Source organism: Microtus oregoni, unplaced genomic scaffold, assembly GCF_018167655.1.
Source record: "Microtus oregoni isolate MIOR12 unplaced genomic scaffold, Mior012 000032F_ref0000030, whole genome shotgun sequence".
In the NCBI taxonomy this organism is placed as follows: domain Eukaryota; kingdom Metazoa; phylum Chordata; class Mammalia; order Rodentia; family Cricetidae; genus Microtus; species Microtus oregoni.
In genome coordinates, this window is record NW_024543091.1 from 4,108,396 (window position 1) to 4,130,907 (window position 22,512).

The window sequence follows — 22,512 nt, forward strand, 5'->3', positions numbered from 1 at the left end:
GTGGGGTCCTGTCTTCCCAGCTTAGTTCACATAAAATGACTCGGGTATCCTAGAGCAGTGTAAACCCTGTGCCGCCCACATGCCAGTTTCCAGGGCTCGTTTGCTTGTATTCACATGATGGGGACTTGTATTGGTGCCCAGTGGTACAGCAGTTGCTTGTTGTCTGTGAACACACTGGTACTCATACTGTAGAGTGACAGATTAAAATGTGTCCTCCAGAGTTGCGACTTCAGTGCTTCTTGCCTGCAACACCATTTTCTCTTTGCGTAGAAGGAAGCCAGGCACAGAAATGAATGCTTTAGAACTGGAAGGTTCAATGAAGTTTGAGTTCAGCAAATGGTCTACCTATCAGGAGAAAAAAAAAAAAATCACCGCACTGACGAACACAACCGCATGGCATCTTCACACTTCTGTGTGCGATGCAGTGTGCGTCCATCTCGGCTTGGCGAATGTTAAATGTTAAATCTTCTTATGCTAAAAGAGGCCACTCTTTGTATGTCTGCAGGCTTTCAACGTACCAGCAAACATGTTTGCTTGTTGAGAAAGTACTAGATCTGCCAAAGAAAGAGATTCAGTTGTAGCAAAGACAGACATATAATAACTGCTGTTTTGCAGAGTTCACCAAGCGAATGTTTGACTATCAGTTTTCTGCATAGTTGTTATAGCTCTGACTTGCAAGCGTGCTGCTATGAGAATAGGTAGAAGTGTGTGTGCTTGTGTGATAGTGTCAATATTCACACCTGGCTACTGGCAGATTCCATGCACTCTGCAATGCTATTAAGTCCAGCTTATTAACTGGGACCCCAAATAACTGACAAATTTTGCCATATAATAACCACTTATTAAATATTTGGTGCCTTCATAACTCTCTCCCACTATTCAAACAGGGTCCATTGTCCATGATAACAACTGAAAATGACTAGCATAATGCAAGGGCAATTAAGATTTGTACAGCAACCACGTGCACCTGTTCTGTGAGCTGCATGTCTGTGTGCTTACAGCAGTGTCAAATACACTGGTCAATGGGAAATGATCACAAGAGAATGTAGGTTGAGTGTCAGATCCGACAGGAACCACTTGGGTGGTGGCCCTTCCCCCAGAGGGGCCATGACTGTGGTTTACTGAAAGCAAGCAAGTCTCAGACCAGGCGCTGTTTCATAAACACAAAGGGACTCTCACAGCAAAGTCACTGGTGGTTACAAAGAAGGCAGGTGGCCAAGGCTTGAACCCTTGCCCCCCTCCCCCCGGGGCTCCTGTGTGACTGACTTTAAGTGAACCATGCATCTTCTCTGCTCTTCCTTGGCTTCACTCACAAAAGGGGCCAATAATAAAACCTGATGGGGTTAATATGTAGGAAATGATTAGTGCCTGCTTTAACACCACACACGCTAAGCATGCTAAAAATCGCTGTGACTTTATCTGTGAATCGTTCCTCCCACAAGAGTTTGCGTGAGGAGAGAAGCCCTGTGAATCTTTTTTGAGGATAATTAAAGTTTTCTACAGAGCAAAGAACCCAGAATAAGAAAAAGGAAAGATGAAGACTTGAGCTTCTCTGAACAGTCTTTTCATGGAAAATAGGAACTGGCTTGAGCTTTTGAGAATGAAAGGGAGGTAAAGAGACAGAAAATGAGAAGACCTGATGTTCTAAAAGGAAGGAGGGAGATGGAGAGAGAGAGAGACAGAGACAGAGAGAGGCAGACAGAAAGAGAGGAGAAAGGAGAGAGAGGGGAGGAGAGAATGCACTGTTAAAGAAAGAGAATAAAAGGGTGCAACGAAACTAGTCAGAGAGAAGTAAGAAAAATTATAATCAAGGGGATGAAGGACCCGGCTGTCTCCAGAGTCCTCCAAAAGGGACCCAAAGGGAGGGGCTGTAGTGTTGTGGTTCTCACTACCTGATGCAGTTGGCATTGCCTGAAGTGAGGTGAGGTGCAGGCACTAGGGATAGAACCTAGGGCCTTGCTCCTAGTAGCAACCACTCTTCAATGAACCATAGTCCAGCCCTGAGATTTTTTTTTTTAGAAATGAGAACTCGGAGACTCTATTTCAGCCAGATTCTCTGTCCCAGAAGCTTTGGGTGTGGTTTCCTGTTGCAGTAAGGCCACTTGTTCTGCTCCAAAATGATCACACAGGAATTATGTTTATTTAAATCACTGCTTGGCCCATTAGCTCTAGCTTCTTATTTGCTAACTCTTACATCTTACTTTAACCCATCTCCACTAATCTGTGTGTCACCATGAGGTCGTGGCCTACCAGCAAGGTTGCAGCATGTCTGTCTCTGGCAGCAGCTCCATGGCTTCTCTCTGACTCTGCCTTCTTTCTCCCAGCATTTAGTTTAGTTTCCCCCTCCTAGCTCTGTTCTACCTATCAGGCCAAGCCAGTTTCTTTATTAGCCAATGGTATTCACAGCATACAGAGGGGAATCCCACATCAATGTCCTCCATGGGATTCTGATGTACAAACAAGATCTGAGAACCACTGTCTAGTGCAATGGATACAAAATCCCATGGTTCTGCTTCATTCTTCCCACTTAGACCAATAGCGCCTTGGTAGGGCAGCCTCAGCACGGGCGGTAGAGGTCCACAGCTCAGTCATTTCCTGTAGATGGAAGGAGAAACTCCAGTGGATAAGCAAGAGTGTGAGAACAAGTTCCTCCTCACATCTCGAGGGCCTTGCAAGTACCCCATTCTTGAGTCTGTACTGGTATCTACAGGAGTAGATACCATTATGCCTTTGTTATCCCACAGAGTCAATCTTGGGTAGTGGACCTAGGTGAAGATGTCAAGATGATATCTGGCATATGATGTTGAGTAAGTACCTAATTTTATTTTATTTTATTTAGGAAGTGCTATCATAGGAAATGTTGAAATAATTTAGGTTATTTCAGAACAGAAGAATATAATCCCTAAACTAGTTTAATCCATTTGAGAAATTGACACTGCAGTGATTTTTCTATCATTCCAATTACATCAGCCGCAGTCACTGGCTTTCAGTCTTCATTAGAGTCTGGGCTTCCATGGGTAGCCTAAGGAGGCTGCAGTGTGCTGTTTCCTGCTAAGAGCAAACAAATGGCTCTTTGCTATAAAGTAGAACATTTGAGAACAGCAGAGAGGAAAGTGCCAGCATGTTTGCTAAGTGCCCATGTACATGTTTCGGGAAAGATGGATGATGGAACAGATGAATTGAATTTGCTGACTCTCTTAAATTCCCTTATCGACTTATTTGATAGGTGCTTAAGACTCACAGACATGAGTCTACTGATTCCAAAATAATTTCAGAGGATGTTAAACCTTTTTCCCTTTTGCTCCAACACATGAAGTGCCTCATGTCAGACACAGTTGCTTTTGTTTCATAAGAACATAAGGAAAGGGACTGGTGTGCCAAAGAATTGGGAAGCAATTTCTATTTCCGTCAGTTGTGTAGGTGAAGAAAATTAGTCTATAGTAAATACAAGTAGAAATCACTCTGTCAACTTTCTAGAAGAAATCATCGATATTGCTTATGCTATCTTGCCCAGCAGCTCTTCATTTGCACAGCATGGAAATCTATACACACTGACAGACAAGAAATTAACACAGACGTGTGAAACCAGACTCTAAAAGTCTTCAGCTTCTATTTGCAATATTGCCCAACAGGCAGGAAAGAATGTGAAGCTGTCATTGGTCAGTTATTGAAAATTGTAACTAGCATAAAGTACTGAGACTCAATGGCCAGGGTGTGTTTTTCTATTTAGGATGGGAAAATGAGAAATAAATGGATAGCACCTTTTCTTTTCAATGAGGAAAGATGTATTTAGGTTCACAGTTTGAGAAGTTTCAAGCCTTCTTGGCTCCATTGCCTCAGCTCCATGACAAGATTATCATGGAGGAAGGGTGAGCAGGAAAACTGTTCACCCCATGGCTGATGGAGGGGAAGGAAAGACTGATATGATATACCCTCTAAGTCCTCTAACTAGGCTCCACCTCCTATTAGCATCCATTTAGCTAAGAATTCATTAATGACTGAATCCATTGATGAGATTGACACCTTTATGATCCAATGACCTCACAACAACACCACTTATAGGAGGGCAGTCTGTCAATAAATAAGTCTTTAAGGATATTTTATATCCAAACCATAACATTCTGCCCATGTTTCCTAAAAAGCTGTGTCCACTTCATATTGGAAAAATGCATTGTCTATCCTCATGAGTTCCCCAAGGCTCATCATCATCGCCATTGCTCAAAAATTCAAGTTTAATGTCTCCTAACTCTTAGTTATGAGGCTCTGTTAAATAAAAGGGCAAGTTACATGCTTGTAACACACAAGTATGGCACCACACAGATGGGGCCATTGACTGCTAGCAGCTCAGGGAACAGCATCCCTTGGATCATGGTTATAAAGACCTTAGAATGCCTGGAGTGTAGAATACGGGAAAACACTTTCCTAGAAAACCTTTTGTAAGCAGTGCACCCTGGAGGTCTCTTCTCCAAACAAAGCATTTGAAATGAGTTACAAGGTTTATACCTGGAGTCTGCAATGAATGGTGTCTAGTCAGTTCCTGAGATGATCTCCATGCATTGTTCCTTTGGTTTTAGAGCAAAGTGTCTGTCTCATTTTTAGCCGTAATAATTTCTTCATCTATCATACTTTTCTTAGTCCCAACTTAAAATATATTATTGAGGGTGGATAGCAAATGCAAGTTTTTTCAAATCTTTCCACTCCGTTTTTTTTTTTCCCCTAGAAGAGGGGAAGGAGTTCTGATTATCACTATAAATCCATCTAAAAGCAGCTGAAGTGCCCATACCACACCCTGAATGAGATGCCTTGAAACTTCCTCCCCCAGATTAGTTAATTTACCACGTGTAAACTCAGGACGTCCACAAAATCTCGGGATATGAACAAACTGTAGACATGATTTCTTTTGAGAGTATAAGAGAGTCTTTGCTCCCTCTGGGAAGCTCATGAGTAGTCACCATTGTCCACATGCTTGTCAGTGTTTTGTTCCTCTGAGCTAACAGCAGAGCTGTTTACACAGCCCTGCCCACAACATTCCAGTCCATGTCTCCATTTCCTTTCCTAATTCCCCCCACAAGACTGCCCCTACAGCCCCTCAACGCTCCTGGCAGATACAGTCAGGGCAGCAGCCCCATTTCTCAGTACCAGTTTTCTGCGTTAGTTGCTTTTATCTCCATAACAAAACAAATTAAGGGGGAATGCTTTCCTTTGGATCATATTTTCTATGCCTTAGAACTACTTACAGGTGTAAACAGAGCAGCCTTCAATAGATGCCTGGCACGCCAAGTGCTTCCTTGTGAATGATGCTGCCACTGGGAAGCCACTTACACTCCACAGACATTTGTTGGCTATTGTGAAATGTGGCCTGGGGAGACTCGATAATATGGACACACTGTGATACCATGGCTCTCCTCAAAAGTGTGGGACACAAGAACACATGACCGTGGTCTCCTATTTCTGTTATGTGATGGGCTCTTCCTATCCCCCTGCATTCCTTCTCTTTTTTTTAAGGCAAAGTAACATACGTACAAATAATTAATTATTGATTTGACAACTGTTCTAGTCAAAACAGACTGTCATATGTTGTTTTTCTTGTCCCATTTGGAATTTAAATTTGCTAATTCTTTCAATTAAATCTGGGTCTCACAATATGTTTCTTGGACTTCATACAGTTATTAGCAGCAAAATATGTTATTATACAGCTGAGTGAATTTATTGTTTTATAAACTTTGGTGTTTATTATTAAAGATTAAGAACCTTAATGAGATAGTAATTTGGGCTTTATTAAGACTATGCATTCCATTTTTTGTAGAAGTACTTTATTTTCCCTCAAGTACAGTTTAAGGTAAAATGAGATACATAAAAATTTCACTTTTCAAATTAGATCTAAATGCGTTGTGGGGGCACAGGGAGATAGCTCCTCTTAATACTGGTGTAAGATGTAAGCTGGTAGAACCTTCCTGAGTGGCAACTGAGCAAAATCATTCCAGATATAAACTTTATGAAGTATTAGTAAGGCAAAAGGCAGAGTGGAGATGAGGCCGTTGCGGTAGTCCAAATAAAGAGGGTAAGGAGAGGTATATCCAAGACAAACCCACTGTCAGAGTCAAAGCAGGATGAGGAGGGAATTGGAGTCGGTGGACAGCAGTAACAGCTGTCTGCTATAGGACAGGAGAGCTCAGTTGTGTAATTACTCAGCCACCCATAAGGCTGCACTTCCGGGTCGCCCGTCATCAGTGTGTGATGCACTCATGCAAACCCCTTGTGTGCATGTGGGTCGCTCGTCATCAGCATGTGACGAAGCCTTGTCTTCCCCCTGTGCGCATGTGCTAGGCAGCCTTTAAAAGCCGGACCTCCACCTTTGCTCTCTCTGTCCTCAGAGAGGCAGCCTCTCTCCCTCTCTGTACACCGTTTTTCCTAGGCCCGTGTGTACTTTCCCCCTCTGATAAACTCCTAAGTGGGTTTGTTCGCATCTCGTGTTCTCCTCTCGCTAGGGCCAGATCATTTCAACTTGGGATGGGGAAGACATCCATGGAAAGTGGAGGTCCTTGGTAGGGTCCCAGAGTCAAGTCAGACAAAGGCATCTTTGGAATTGGCTCAGAACAAGGCTCAAAACTACAGAGAAGTCAGGCAAGGCGGCGTGTGTTGATAGTTCCAGTTCTGACGTCAGCTGCGGGGGGGGGGGGGGAGGAGTGAACAAACCTACCAGCTCATGCAGAGCCTTAGCAACACAGCGATACCCCGTCTAGAGCAAGCAAGAGAAGGAAGCACATGTAAGAGTGGACATTTTAAGGGTTCAGAGCCCTAAACCTGGTGGCTACACACAGCCAGTAGGAAAATGTTAGCTGGCGTGCTGGATCACATTAGTGAACAAATGGAGGCTACTATGAGACTTGGCTCTTACAGTTGAACAATAAAGTAGTGGTAGGCACTGGAGGAAGCCTACAATAAACCATGCTTTTGGAGTTGGGAATATTGGCATGGACTCGGGATGTAAATTTTCTGTCAATAATTATGGGAATAGGTAAAGGTGGAATGTATAGGTGTGTGCCTGTGCTGTGTGACAACACACCAAAGTACAGATGCTACCAAAAACCAACTTGGGACCTGTGAGTTTTATTTGCAGTAATATAGGTGAGAGGCTGCTTGCAGAAGCAGAAATGACTTAAAGACAGCTGCATCACTGAAGTCTACCCCAGCGTGTGTGGCAGCTCACAAAAGCTGGGATCCTGGAGCTCACTGAGCAGCACACAGGCAGCTCAACCGGTTAAAGAGCATCCCTTCTCAGTGACTCTCCTCTAAACCTGCTCCAGGCAGCTGGGCTGGTCTCAGAGTCTTCTTTGTGTCTCAGCTTGGTTCCTCTGAGCGGGACTCTCAGCCTTTCTACTCTGGCAGGGAGGGGCCTAGAGAATCTTGTCAGTTTCAGGGAATTCCTGAAGCTATTTTGAATTCTTTACCTTCCTGCTAACTGCAGCATGGAATGTTTCAACTTTGGAGGAAACTATTAGGCAGCAGCGTGTGCGTGCAGGCATGTGTATGTGCATACGTGTACGCTTGTCTATTTATAGATTCACCATAGATTTACTCTCTGTTCACTAAGAACTCAGAAAGCGCTGCAGTATTAGTAGCAATGAACATACCTAGTGTCTAGATTTTGGTTTATAAACACATTTCAGTACTAAAAGAACCAAAGATCATTGTATGAATTGTACCAGATCTGGGGCAGGAAAATAGCCTGAACATTCTTACTTTGTCAAAATCAAGAAGTGCTCAGAGAATGAAAGTAGCGTGTAGAAAATACGACGGCAGCTTGAGTAGGTTGAGCAGGTCTGGGGTAATCAGTGAATCGAAACAAGTTATGGGCTGAAGAGATGGCTAAGAGGTTAAGAGCCCTTATTGCTCTTGCAGAGGACTCAAGGTAAGTTCTCAGTACCTTCATGGCTTCTTACAACTGCCTGTAGCTCCAGTCCTAGGGGATCCAATGCCTTCTTCTGACCTCCTAGAGTTCCTTCATGCACATGGTACCCATAAACTCACACGGGCATATACACACATAAATAATAAAGACATATAAAATTATATGATGCTAATGAATTATAATTCCTACAGAATCTAGGAGTTTGTAATGAAGTAAATGAATGAAGGAATGAATTTGAAGCTTGGAAAAAACAGAATAATGTATAACTTCAAAATGCCTTCCTACAAATGTTTATTAATTAAAAAGGGGAAAAAAGTTGCTTTATGGTAGAGACAGGATCAACATCCTTTAACAAGGCAAAGTTAGCCGAGTGACTGACAGCACAGGCTGAACTCATACCACCTGACAGGACACAAAGACCACAGCAACATACTTCTGCATTGCGTGTAAGCTGCACCCTGAGTCCAAACCTGAGGCAATAGCGAGTGAACCTCAGCTCAGAGACAATCTATCAAATAACTGACCTTCAAAGCAGCAAGGTCACGCAGACGAGGCAGTGCTGAGGAACTCTATCATAAGCAAGAGTGAAGAGAAAATTAACTGCACCCTGTGGCTCCAGCCTGAACCTTTTTGATATTTGGGACATTTGAATCAGTTGATGGAATCTGAGATGAACGGGGCACCAATGTTAACGTCCTGGTATTGATGGCTGTGTTTGTGGATAGGAGGGAGGATGTCTACTACAACACTTGGGGGCTGGAGTTGAAGCCTCAGGCCAGCATCTCTCCTTCTTATACTCGGGATAAAGCTGTTTGCCCTACTTTTACAACTTGCTGTGCGTCTGAATTTGTTTCATAATACAAGGTTTTAAAAGGCATATACAAACTGCTTTTAGAAGGAGGTTACAAATGGATTTTTTGTTATATTCTTTTATATATGCAAAGCGCCATGTGTACACTAATATTCAATGGACACATTGTAGCAAGATAGTACATGCTAAGGACTCCATAAACCTAAGCTTGTTACTGCTACCGTTTTCCATGACACAGCATCCAGTAAGTTTGCAGGAACAGTGTGGAAGAGCAAGCATCTTCTAGAAATACACATCTGTCTCCATCCTATTGATTGACTCAGCATCCCTCAGTGGAACACATCACTGCCAATAGGCTGGTCTGGCTCGCCAACTTGCTCTAAGTATCCTGTCTCTTCCGTTCCAGCACTGGAATTATAGGTAGTCACAGGACCCACTTTTCATTATGTGGGTTCTGGTGATCCAAACACTGGTCCTTATTGGGCAAGGCAGCAAAAAATTTAGCCATTGTGGGACCTTCACAGACAAAAAAATTACTCATAATTGAGATGTAAAACTGAATCTCTCCATCATACAAGGTTTGCTGACGCCATTCATATTGATGTCTGGACTGCATAAACATTCCCTATGTCTCTGCTTGACCTCTACTATCTGGGTAGAGGTGCTGGATGTTCCTATCCACCAGTTGGAAAACCAAAGCACTCCCGTGCATTGTGCAAAGTGCCCGGGGAGACAAGGTTGGACCTAATGGGTCTGCTTTTTCAGAAAGGAAACCTACTTTGGGAAAGTCCATGTATTCTTAATACACTACACTGAAATAACCAGAAATTGCATTAGTTTTTGAGTTTCCTCTGGAATCCATGGCATAAGTTTTAATAATATGCAAATTTTTAAATAATCATAATTTCTAACAATAAAGTATTGGTTTAAATAATCACGGCATAGTTCCAGAACAGAATACTATATGGAAGTTACATCTCCAGGGCAAACTTACTCTCAGGATGCTGGGCTCCAGTCTAGCCTCACTGCTGGGGAAGCCAGGTGGTCAGTAAGGCATGGAATAACCAAGTAGATCCAATGTGTTGTTTCTAGGTCAACACAGTTGACAGTGTGGCTTCCTGTGCCATCTATTACTTCCCCTAGCAGCAACAATGGTGCCTTGAGCTCAAGTAACATGACCTTAAAAGGAAACAACTCCACTACTTGGAGAAGAGAAGTGAGGGACAGCCACCTTATCCACAATGGCCTTTGCATTATCATGAAAACAAACTTTGCTTTTCTATTCCTTTTCTTCTTCTTTATATGTGAATAATATACATGTATATGTGTGTTTGCATGTATAGGGATATACATGTGTGCAGGCATGAGGGGGTGCATATCTGTGTGTATGTATGTGTGTCTGTGTGTATGTATATATGTGTGTCTGTGTGTATGTATGTATGTGTGCCTGTGTGTATGTATGTATGTATGTGTGTCTGTGTGTATGTATGTATGTGTGTCTGTGTGTATGTATGTATGTATGTGTGTCTGTGTGTATGTATGTATGTGTGTCTGTGTGTATGTATGTATGTGTGTCTGTGTGTATGTATGTGTGTGTCTGTGTGTATGTATGTAAGTGTGTCTGTATGTGTGTCTGTATGTATGTGTGTCTGTATGTGTGTCTGTGTGTATGTATGTATGTGTGTCTATGTGTATGTATGTATGTATGTGTGTATGTGTGTATGTATGTATGTGTGTCTGTGTGTATGTATGTATGTGTGTCTGTGTGTCTGTATGTGTGTCTGTGTGTATGTATGTATGTGTGTCTGTGTGTATGTATGTATGTGTATGTGTCTGTGTGTATGTATGTAAGTGTGTCTGTATGTATGTGTGTCTGTATGTGTGTCTGTGTGTATGTATGTATTGTGTCTGTGTGTATGTATGTATGTGTGTCTGTGTGTATGTATGTATGTGTGTCTGTGTGTATGTGTGTCTGTGTGTATGTATGTATGTGTGTGTGTGTGTCTGTGTGTATGTATGTATGTGTGTCTGTGTGTATGTGCGTGTGTGTGTCTGAGGTTGATGCCAGGAATCTTCCAGATTGCTCTTCCACTTTATATTGTGAAGCAGTCTCCAGGTTAAACCCAGAGTCCCCTTATATGGACAGCTTTATTAACCAACTTGCCTTTTCAGATCCCAACTCCTAAATTGTGAGACTGGAGTTACAGGTGAGTGGGTCACCACAACCATCTGCATCTATGCAGCTTCTGGAGATCTGAACTCTAGTCCTCTTGATTTGGGGCAATTGCTTTAACTACTGAGCTGTCTCCCCTGTCCCCAAAAGGAACACAACTTATAGCAGCCAAGATATCAAGGCTTACATATTACTCCTGTGTAGTTTCTCCTAGCTGATACAGACATTCATCCTTACAAAGGATTAGGTACAAAGAAAATCAAATGTGAACAGAGGACGCATTTCAGTGGTGGACTCACTGCTGATTTATTGATGCCATGCATTTAGACAAAGATTTACCCAGCCCATCAGCTCCTGCACTGTAAAAATGGGATCCAGTGTGGTGTTATCTTCCCCTGGGGGAGACTCACAATTCTTTCGTGACAGAAGACAGTGCGGGCAGTATACTCTTCATGCAAACGTCGGGGGAAAAAATAAGATAAAAAATGTTTTAAACATCTCTGTCATATCCTGTAAAAAAAAAAAAAAAACATTGAAAGAATTCTACATCGATGACTCAAAGAAAGAGAAACACGCAAACCCGCCCCTTCGTGCACCCCTGGCTGCACGTATTTCACAGAACCGAAGAATCTCGTCCGTACAATGGTTTAAAATACAAAGCTCTAGGATGCCGTGTCGTGGCGGAGCAAGCCCCGTTGTGAACACGGTTTGAGGAGAAAGATTTCATTAGATTTTTAGTCTTCCCCTTTCCCAAAGTGTCGCCTATGTTTAGGACTCGCTGCCTGTAATCTTTCCGCTCTAGTTGCTGCATGAACGTTCATTATTTTAGATCAAAGGAAACAGAGGAAGCCGCTCCTACACTTCCCCAGTGTCTCTCTCATTAAAAGTAATTATTTCCTCAGTTCAGTCCTCTTTGTTCCCAGTCGCGGCCAGCGAGGAACTGGGTCTTAAGAAACCCAATTATGTCGGAGGCGGTTTCGGAATCCGATAAAAGGGTTGGGGGCTGGGCGTCAGAGCGGCCTGGTGGGGAGGAACTCCGCGTTTCCAGCTCTCAGCCACATTAAGAATTCTGCTCCCTAGGATTAGCTTGGAAAGCACTTGGCCTTAAATAGAGAAATTTTCTAGTTTTAATGTCTAAAGCTGAAAATAATGAATTTCATTAAAAACGAATGAATTCATTTTCTGTATTACTTTACAGCGTGTGATTTAATTACTGCACCAGCCAATGAAGACTCACAATTCATTCTGGGAAGTGTTTTGGTAATATTGTGCAGTTATGAATTTTTTTGCTTGCTTTATTTAATGAATCTGTAAAAGATATATAAACGATCCCTTCAGACTGGGGGATTTGATTCCCAGCTCACGGTGGAACAAATAGATCGATTATTACCAGCATGTCAGCAATGCCCAATTAAAGGTCTCTGTACAAATAAATTCACAGAAGGGACACCATAGTCTAGTGTAACATAGTTTATGTTAATTCTTATTTATTTGTAGAAAGTAAAATGGAAAATTAAAAAGGAGCTTTGTGTCTGAAAGACAAAAAATAATGTGTTTAAAATTTTAGAAGAGTAGTGAAAACTGAGGGAAAAATTCCTTCTCTCACTTACAGAGAGAGCGTGGGCCCTGGGTCGGACCTGAGTCCCAGAAGGCACTGGGCTCAGAGCCCACGTTCTGTTTTCTGTACCGGCTGTGACTTTTCATGATTGCTAGAGACATGTGGGCTTGGCGATGCTGTTGCACACACCTGGGAAACAGCCATCGCTTCCCTCCCTTGGATGTGGCTCTAAGAACCTTGCAAGGGCCAGTGTGCAGGACCCACCTTCTCCAGACGAAGGGGGTGGGAGAGTCTGGCTCTTTTTCACTTGGACTTCAAGTTTATTATATTCATGACCACAAGCTGTAAGTCGGAAACATAACAGAAAATGCTGCCCAATTGAGCTGAACCAGGAAGTAGAAGATGCCACTTAGCTTCAGTAATGCCTATTGTCCCTTTCAAGTGCAGGCACAGAGTCAACACCACAGAAAACACAAACGGCTCTAAGACAATCGCCCTGCACACACAGCGTGAAGAAATGGATATAGCCATAGAACATACACATACCATAACATTCTGTTGGTCCACTGAGGAATGCATGTTCACGAAAGACAGACATCTGTATAGTCCACCTAACCATCATAAAATGAGGGTACCTGTATTACACCTGTGCTGATAAGCTACAGGGACGTCATATTTCCCAGGGTTTTCCTAAAATAAAGATATTTCGAAAGCATTTCAAACATCCTTTGTTCTCTCAGTGCAAAAGAAGATCAACTTACCTGTGTTACTTCCTACAGGTAAGGTTTAGAGTGAAATGCCTTATTTACTGAAAGTATGAAAATGTAGATATTCAAGAAAGTAACTTATGTCTGTCGTGTGAAGGGGTTTTAAACACCAGTCTCCTGAATGACGCGTGGAAAGGTCTGGGGAGGGACCGTAATTTCAAGTTGAAATTGATTAGAATATTTTGGTATTTATTTATACATCAGACAGCAAATTACTCTGATTAAGATGAGTCAATATCACCTCAATGTGGTAAGCCCAGGGAATTTTAATTAGTGTGTGTCGGGGGATACTTTAAAAAACTTGGTATCCAAAACCTCATGGCACTGAGGACACAACATCGCGAAATTAAGATTGTTCTATGGCAGTTAGCCTCTTTACACTCCAGTCTAAATTCTACTTTTCTTCTAAGTCAGTTTAACAGAAAACGAGGTTTTAATACAAGGAAAGTTCTAACAGCTAGGTAAGTTCTTCTTTTCTCTCTCTTTACCAATTAAAAAAAAAAAAGGTAGTAAACATTTTGTTATCTTGCTACTCTTATAGGTAAAAAATGAGCAAAACAGACGAACTGTTTAGACCAAAATTAAATGCATACACTACAAGCCCCTTTCCACTTGAGTTCACTGGAAGCTTTACCATTCAAACAGTTGAAGTGCCTTCCAGTGCTAGCTCTGGAGAAAGTTTGAGAACAAGCCTCTCCCAAACTGAAAAAATCAAAGGCCAGAAGTCTGCTTTACCCTACAGCAAAGACTGGAAGTCTGCCTTACCGTGTACCCATGGGAGTGTTTTAAGAGATTAAACTCTCTCTACTCCCCAGGATTAAAATGAACATTTACCAGTTTTATTTGTAAGAAGCCAGTTTTGTAAATAGAAAACACTCGGAAAGGTCTATGATGACCTACAGGTCTTTAAATCCAGAAGGAAGTGTTTTTAAAAATATATTTCTCTGGCTGAGGAGATGGCTCAGTGGGCTCAGCGGTGCTTGCTGTGCAAGCCGGAGAACTTGACTAGGAATCCCTAACAGTCAGGTCAAAAGCAGATATAACAGCATGTATCTGTCATCCCAGTGTCCTGTGGAAAGAAAACAGGAGAGAGGGGGAAATTCCTGAGGGGCCAACTAGCCTGTAGGACACAGTGGTGAACCACAGGAGGTAAAAGATGGAGACTGACATCCTCTGACTCCCACACTTGTGCTATGGCATGGGTACCTTCACACACATGAACATGCACTCACATTATAAAGATAAGAAAAGTTTGTAAATCTATTTCACATATGAGGCTGTAGTAGTTTGTGAACAGGGCCTTCATAGACTCATAGGGAGTGGCATTATTTGAAGGGATTAGGGCATGTGGCCTTGTTGGAGTAGATATGGCTTAGCTGGAGGAAGTGTGTCCCTGGGGGTGGGATTTGAGGTTTCAGATGCTCCAGCCAGACCCAGTGTCTCTCTTCCTGCTGCCTGCTGATCCAGATGTAGAACTCTCTCAGCTACCACTCTAGCCTGTGTTACCCTGTGTGCCGCATGCTTCCTGCCATGAGGATAATGGGCTAAACCTCTGAAACATAAGCTGGTCCCAATTAAACACTCTTTTAATAAGAGTGCTGTAGTTATGGCGATCTTCACAGCTATCAAACCCTAGCCAAGACAGAGGCTTTCATGATTCCTTTTAAATTTTTATCTGATGCCATAATGGTTCGGTTAAGTAGTCAAATGCATCTTTATTTTTTTAGTAGAACAATTGAGTTGTGCATGATGTTCTCTCTGTAGCTAAAGATCAAGATAGAGCAGAACACAGCACAACAGTAGAGCTCTGGAGCACGCAAGAGGCCCTGGGTTCAGTCCCCAGTACTGTAAAACCAAACCACACCCACCAAACCAAACCAAACAAAAATACAAGAAAACATACAGAGCTTCAACTAGCCAATATGCCTTGGCCATAAGACAAGCAGAATTCTTTCCTTTCTTTCTTTAAAACCAGAGGAGAATACAGCAAACCTTAAAAATCCCACAGCATAATTCTAGAACAAGGGTGGTGCTGGCTGACAGTACTTCCCCTAAATTCCAGAAGGAATTAGCTTGGGTGCTGTAGCTTTGCATCTCATTGCAGCAAAAAACCTTACAGTAAATACGTGCCAGACCAGGGAACATGGACCCAGATGAGAATGTCTGATGGTGTTACTACTTTCAGAGAAAAAAAAAATACTTGCAATAGATTTATTTAAACTATACTTTCATTTATTTATGGTTTAAGGAATTAAAACCTTTTGTATCCTCATGCTGATGGTGGTTATTTATTATTATGTGTTACTATTATTATTATTAATTACTTGTATGGGTGCTTTGCCTGTATGTATATATGTATGTGTATGTATTATATGTGTGTGTGTGTGTGTGTGTGTGATTCACTTGTATACATAATCTACAGAGGCCAGAAGAAGGCACCCGATCCCCCAGAACTGGAGTTAGAGGTAGTAATGAGATACTATATGGATGCTGGGAATCCATCAAGATCCTCTGGGAGCACAGGCAGTGTGCTGGGCCATTTTTCTAGTCCCTGACTGGTACTTCTGATACATGCGGTAAATATTCCAGTGTTCAGGAAGAAGTATATTGTATTGCAGTCAAAGGACAAGAGAATTCTTTATTGCTTTGAGAGTTTACAAGAGCCAGTTCTCATTCTCCAATTCTCACTGGTTCATCCTTGACTTTTTGTCGCTCAGATTCTTCTTGCCCATTCAGCCCTACCTTCCTAAAACTGAACACTGAAGTGAGAAAAATTGCTGGGGTTACCCTGTGCATCAGTAACAGCAGTAGAAGAGCTGAATGGATCCCCAAACTTTCCAGGAACTTTTATTTTGGAGCCATTTGTCTGGGAAAGGCTGGACTCCATCATTCCATTTAAAGTGAGCAGAAGAGGGACTTAAACAGACGGCTCAAAAGCCAAGAGCACTTGCTGCTCTTGAAGAGGACTCAGATTTAATTCCTAACACCCATATTGGGAGGCTTGAAACCCCATGCAACTCCAGTTCCAGAGTATCTGATGCCCTCTATTGGCCTCCTCAAGCACATGCATACATATACTCTATACACACTGCACACACACACACACACACACACACACACACACACACACCCAGACAGACACACACATCTTTTTTTTTTAAGGGGAGGGATCATAAGAACCCCCTTTGTTGATAAATGCTTTCTCACATAGAGGGGACAGGTTTTGTTGCTCTGACCTTTGGTGGCAGTGCTGGTGGTCCATGTTCAATCTGACAGATGCTTCTTTACACACATTTGTTTAGCAATCGTCTTTCTGACAGAGTTCCAGGCAGCTGAAGAAAGAGATTTTTATTGCTGCCCTTCACAATGTGGTAAAGGTCGCTTTGTGTCAGAGGTCCTAGCTGGTGGTGGGATCATTTCTGGACTAACCATTCAAGGGGGATCAATGTTCTCTATTAATTCTTAATCAAGTGAAAAATACAAGACAACAAAAAGCTTTTAAAATCTACCCACAGTGCTTTGTGACACAGAATGTTGAAAGGTCATTGAGCAAATGAAGCCAACCTGTTTTCAGGAAGGTTCCATGCATCATGGTACAGACCCAAACCACCCACATCTTTATCGGTGTCTGTGCAAATTTAGTCACTTTTCATTTTTTTTCACAGGATACAACCCACAGTTTTCTCTTGGAAGGTGGTGCCAAGGCTAGAGGCAAGATTAGCTACGGCTCTTTTCTCCAGTGTACAGTGTAACAGAAAGATGGCAACAGCAAAGGCATCCCAGTCAAGCTTTCCATCAGTGGTCGATGACATTTCACACTCGTCCAGGGGATTCCATGATCGCTTAGAGTGGAGCAACCAAGGTTCCAGGGTTTCACCAGACAAAAAGACATCCGCTGAACTTAAACTGTCAGAATTTACAATGAGTTGGCCTTGTTTTCAGAGTTTACTGCCCTTGGGAGCTCAACTACTGAGGCTCTGGTTGGTGCAGATTGCTGGGATCCTGAGATCTGAGTAGAGGAAGAACAGGTGTTGGTGGATATCTAAGCTCCATTGGTGAGGATACGGTTGACTTGTTTACCAATACACTTCCACTATCTCACATGTCCCTGTTCCTTCATGAATGTGCAAATAATCAAGTGAGGATACAGGGATTTTGTGGTTGTTGTTGTTCTAGTTTTCTAACATATCATTGAAAATATACAGAAAAACATGAAAGAAACAGAAATAATTGCATATGTAAAAATTTACACAACGTCTTTTTCTTGTTTGTGTTTGTGTGTGCCGTGTGTGGATGTGTGTGGTGTGTGTGGTTTATTTGTATGCCCACGGATACACAAACAGAAAGGGCAATGGCAGGTGTCTTCTTCTGTGCTCTTGACTTTATTTCCTGAGACAGTCTCTCATGGAACTGGAGCTCATCAGTTGGCCAGGCTGCAGGCTGGTAAGCCCCAGGGATCCTCCGCCTCTGCCCCCAGCAATGGCTTTATAGGCTTGTGTCACCATGCTTGGCTTTCCACATGGGTGCTGGGGAGCCTGGCCTCATGTTCTCATGTTTGCAGAGCAAGCACATCACTCATTGAGTCATCTCCCAAGCCCCCAAGAACTTAACTCCTGTGAGAGTTGAAACATAAAAGGTCTACAAGAGGAGGAAAAAAATTCTTACAGCTATTTAAAAGAAAAGGATTACAAACACAGCCTCGATTCTACCAAAAAAAAAAAAAAATCAGAGGGAAGCACAGGGAAGTAAAAATATCAAAGCACTTCAATGGGTAATTGATAAAAGGAGAAACCTACACGGTTAATTTCTAAAAGGAAAAGGGGACACTAGAGACATGCAAATGAAAATAGCATGAGCTATTGCTCGGACCAATCAGATCAGGACATTATGTATGGAGGCAATTCAGAAATACGGATCAAATTTCATCTGAGCTGATTAGTTGATGTAGCCATTCTGCTTCTAGTCATTTGGCCTTAATTTTATCTTTATCTTAATTTAAATATTTGATTTAATCTTGAAATAATTACTTAGGCATATACACTTAGAAGAAACTAATAAAGCAAACCACCAGGGAGCCGTCTGCTTCCATCAATCATTTTGTTGCTTTTGCATGTCATTCTGAGGCTTCTCCTCTTCTTTTTTTCTCTTCCTTGTTCTTTTCCTCTTTCCTTTGGCTGCAAATAAAGAGAGAGCACTAATTGCAAACACTGATGAACGGTGGTGGAGGATGGTGGCTTAGTTGCTGTTTGCATTCCTTTAATCATGCTAATAATTCATGTTTACATTTCCATATTCTGTGGGAAAATTGGACCCATCAGCGCCTCTTCACTGAGATCTGGACTTGCAAGAGTCCTCCATGTTCAGTGCCCAAGGGAGTCCCTCAGCCCGCTCACGCTCCCACCCCTCTATCCCCCTCTTTGACTCCCCCACATCCCCACCCCACACAAACTGCACTTTTAATGTCATTTTATACACAGCCGGAAGTGGGAGAAATAAAACACCCTGGAATCCAAGCACAGGCCACATGAAGAAAGCAGCACATGTATTCTCTCAGTTTGGAATGCAACAGATGACTTTCTTTTGTCAGCCAGGCAGAAGAACCTGACACATTCTCTTTTTCTATATAGATAGGGTACCGGGGTCTCACTGTGTTGCCAGGCTTCCTTCAAGCTCAGGATCCTCCTGCCTCAGCCTCCCAAGCAGCTGGAATTACAGGTATGTGCTCCCACTCCCGGCCTGGATCTCTCCCTTAGAGGGCTCTACAATCTTATTTTTCACAGGCAGCCATGCAAATTATGTTGTCAGTCCTGCCAAGGTGTTTTCTGTCTTGTCTCTTTTCAGGAAGTGGTCCCTTCTTTTGTGTCCTTTCAATCGACATTGCTATTTCTGAAAAGCTTGCATGAATGAGTAATAGTTAAGTTCAGGTCCACAGTCGGACAGTGTGCCAGCTCCGCTCTGAGCATCCTGACACAACAACAAACAGCCTGATTCCTACCTCTCCTCCACAGTGTGGGACTAGTTCAGAAAGGTGCCCAGCTGCAGACGGAGACTGCTCATTTGTTCCCAGCTGTCCAGACCAAAATAATCACACGGAAACTATATTAATTACAACACTCTTTGGCCAATAGCTTAGGCATATTCCTGGCTAACTCTTCTATCTTAAATTAACCCATTTTTATTATTCTGGGTATTACCACAAGGCTGTAACTTACCAGTAAGATTCTGGTGTTCCCGGCATCTTTCTCCTTCGGCAGCTACATGGCATCTCTTTGACTCCACCTACTCTCTTTATATATCTCTTCCAGCCTGGCTATATCCTGCTCTGCCATAGGCCAAAGTAGCTTCATTCATTAACCAATAAAAGGAACACATATACCAAAGGACACCCCACATCACCCAGAGTCACACCACTGGCTGAGTACTGGGAAGCCAGTGTTCAATCACTGCACTGGCTCCCACAGCCTGTACTCAGTTTACAGCGTTCCCCTAACACTCCTCTGAGGCTCAGATGTGTAAAATGTAAACTTCAGACACTGTGTCACTTACTGCCCAACTGAAGCTAGCAGAGACCAACTCGTGGGCCCTGAACACTGTTGTCTTTACCCCCATTCTCTTTTTTAAAACATGCTCATTCCTCTTATCACAGATTTTGTTGCTCTTACAGAGTCTGACATCTTGACCCCTTTACCATGCCCACTCTGGCCCCAGCCACTGCCCTCCCTCCATTGGACAGCCCTGCCCTCTGTGGAACTAGCTCAGCTTTCAAGGGTACATCACATCTCCTGTCTTTATGATGTATCCCACTTCATTCAAAGATAAGTCCTTGCTGCCTGTGGCCGGCACAGCCCTCTATGACATGAGCATGAGGAAAACACTGGGAATTCTCTCAGGTACTGTAGTCCATGAAACACATGACAGAGTCAGTGCTTCGTTATAAACAAGGCAGGGCTGGAGAGATGGATCTGTGGTTGGTTAAGAGTGCTTGCTGCTTTTCCAGAGGACCCAAGCTCCTGTCTTAACACTCATACCTGGCAGGTCACACCTCCTGTAACTGCACCTCCAAGGGATTTCACACCCTGTTCTGACCTGTGTGGGCACCTACACACTTGTGGAAGGCAGCCATACAGACATACACACACACACTTGAGTAAATTGAAGTATTTAATTGAGAAATGAAGTCAAATGGGCTTTATGTTAGATGCCTCTGAACCACTGTATGTTAATGGAAGTGCTCCACAACTATTCAAGGAAGCCTGGGTGGAGCTGCGAGGCCTGATGCAATAAATGCAATTTAAACTCACAAGAGTTCCTTTTGCAATGGGTTCACTGAGGCAAAACCCTACTGTGAGTCAAAGGAGCTCCTAATGTATTCACTGGTGAAACAAACAAGTAATCCAAACATCTCTGCGCTTTTCTTCTCCTGGCAATATTGTCTTTCTGATAAGGAATTCTCTATCACAAGATAGCAAAGTTGTACATGGGGAAAGAAAGGGATCTTAAACCAGGAAGGCACTCCCAGGTAATGAGGCTAGGGGACTCTCTTAGTGAGGTTTTCACCTGCCACCCTCCCACCCCCTGATGTCCTCCCTTAGATGCATGCATGAGTCACTGGAAGAGACAGAGGCTACACAAGTTATTCCTGCCACACCTGGTCTGCCTTCAACCCCAGGAACCCACACTACCTCTCAACAAGAACCACACAAAACAGAAACTTTGGCGCTCGTAGGGAACAATAGAGCGCACCCAAGTGGAGAGAAGTGCGGTATTGCTGAGGAGTTACCCTTGAGGGCACAGTTCTGTGTGTCCTGTGACATTGGTCAGTAGCCATTCATGCATTCATGGCAACCTTTCCAGGAACATTGAATCCTATTTTGTGCTTTTTGCTTGGCCACGGGGATGGGAGTGTGTGGGGGTAGGGATGGGGGCTGTGTTCCTCTGCAGCGCCACCCATGATAGATTTGGTAGCAGCCATCACAGAATTAGTGCCACCTTGTGGTCACCAAAGATGCTACAGCGAAGCCATCTGGGTGCTTGCTTAATCTAGGGAGACCCAGGATGCCAGAGGAGGAAGTAAAACACTGCTATCTAGAAACATGAAGACCAGCCATTTTCAATAAAAGAAAACGAGGCACTTTGTACCCATCATCCTGGCGAAACGACACACATCCCCAGTCCCTCTTCTCTCGGGTCTTCAGTTTCTCTTATCGGGTTTTTTCCTTTCCTCTCATGAACAGCTTACATAAGAGAAGAAAAGAAAACAAAAGGCATCCCGATGCCCTTTGGTATTGCTGTCTTGTGTTTGTACATATGATGGCACAACACACATAACGGAGTTCACCCCCTTGCTTTGTAAACATTGCTCCACGCACGCCCACAGCTTCTCATGGTCCCAAACTGGAACTCTGAACCCACTCCTGCCTCAGTTTCTGGCCACTCATTCAACTTTCTGACTTTCTTGTGGGTACCCTGGCTTTTCTGGGGAGCTGGGAAGTTGACACATCCCAACTCGAGGCATTTTCCCAGACAGTGGGAGATTTCTAGTAATTCTCCCTCTTTTCTGACTTCCTTCACCCCCTCCTACATCCGACAAAAGCATGTGAGAAAAGAAGAAACCACCGACAGACACTGGGGAAAGGGTAAGTGTATAAGAAGCAAGAGGCTAGGGTGGGTGGGATGGGCAGTCCAGGCTAACAAAGTATTAAGGGCTTGTCATGTGTGGTATGCACTTGTTGCCACAACAAGAGCTTGTGTGGTTAAGGGGTGGGGCAGCCATGGCCTGCCAGGTGGGCAGAGGGCAAGTCTGGGCAACTTTGTCTCTCTTGCTGAGAAGCACATCTTTTTAAGTAACAGGGAAGAGGATTTGAAAGAGCGGGCACCTACCTAGTCAGGGACAACTTTAGGAAGGAAACTGGGATGCCTGGACTATGCTAAGTGGTAGAAAGGGAAGGAAAAGAAGACAACGTAGGAAGCTAGAGAACAGCATAGTAGCCCAGGGAAAGGGTACTGAGAGCCTGAGTTGCAGAGAAAAGGTAAACAAGAAAAACTCAGAATAGGAATTTCTGGGCATGGTGGTAGACATCTAAATTCCCAGGACTCAAAGATGGAGGCAAAAGGACCAAGAGTTCAAGACCTATCCCTGCTATGTGACAAGAATTGTCCCCCAAATGGAAAACAACAACAAAATATGCAAAAAAAAAGAAAGAAAAGGAATGAAAGAAAAGAAAAATAACTAATAGCAGCTGGAGAGACCAAGCTATTCTGTGGAGGAGGGAGAAGAGAAGGAGGTGCTGA

At 43.1% G+C, this 22,512-nt stretch overlaps 1 long non-coding RNA gene across 1 annotated transcript; it reads right to left on the minus strand.

Moving 5' to 3' along the window:
- Positions 1 to 328: 328 nt before the first annotated feature.
- On the minus strand, positions 329 to 16,491 carry LOC121465935. Its single transcript, XR_005976699.1, has 3 exons — positions 16,458 to 16,491; positions 11,307 to 11,406; positions 329 to 345 (listed from the first exon to the last, which is right to left on the minus strand). It is a non-coding gene; the product is annotated as an uncharacterized LOC121465935 (long non-coding RNA).
- Positions 16,492 to 22,512: the final 6,021 nt, after the last annotated feature.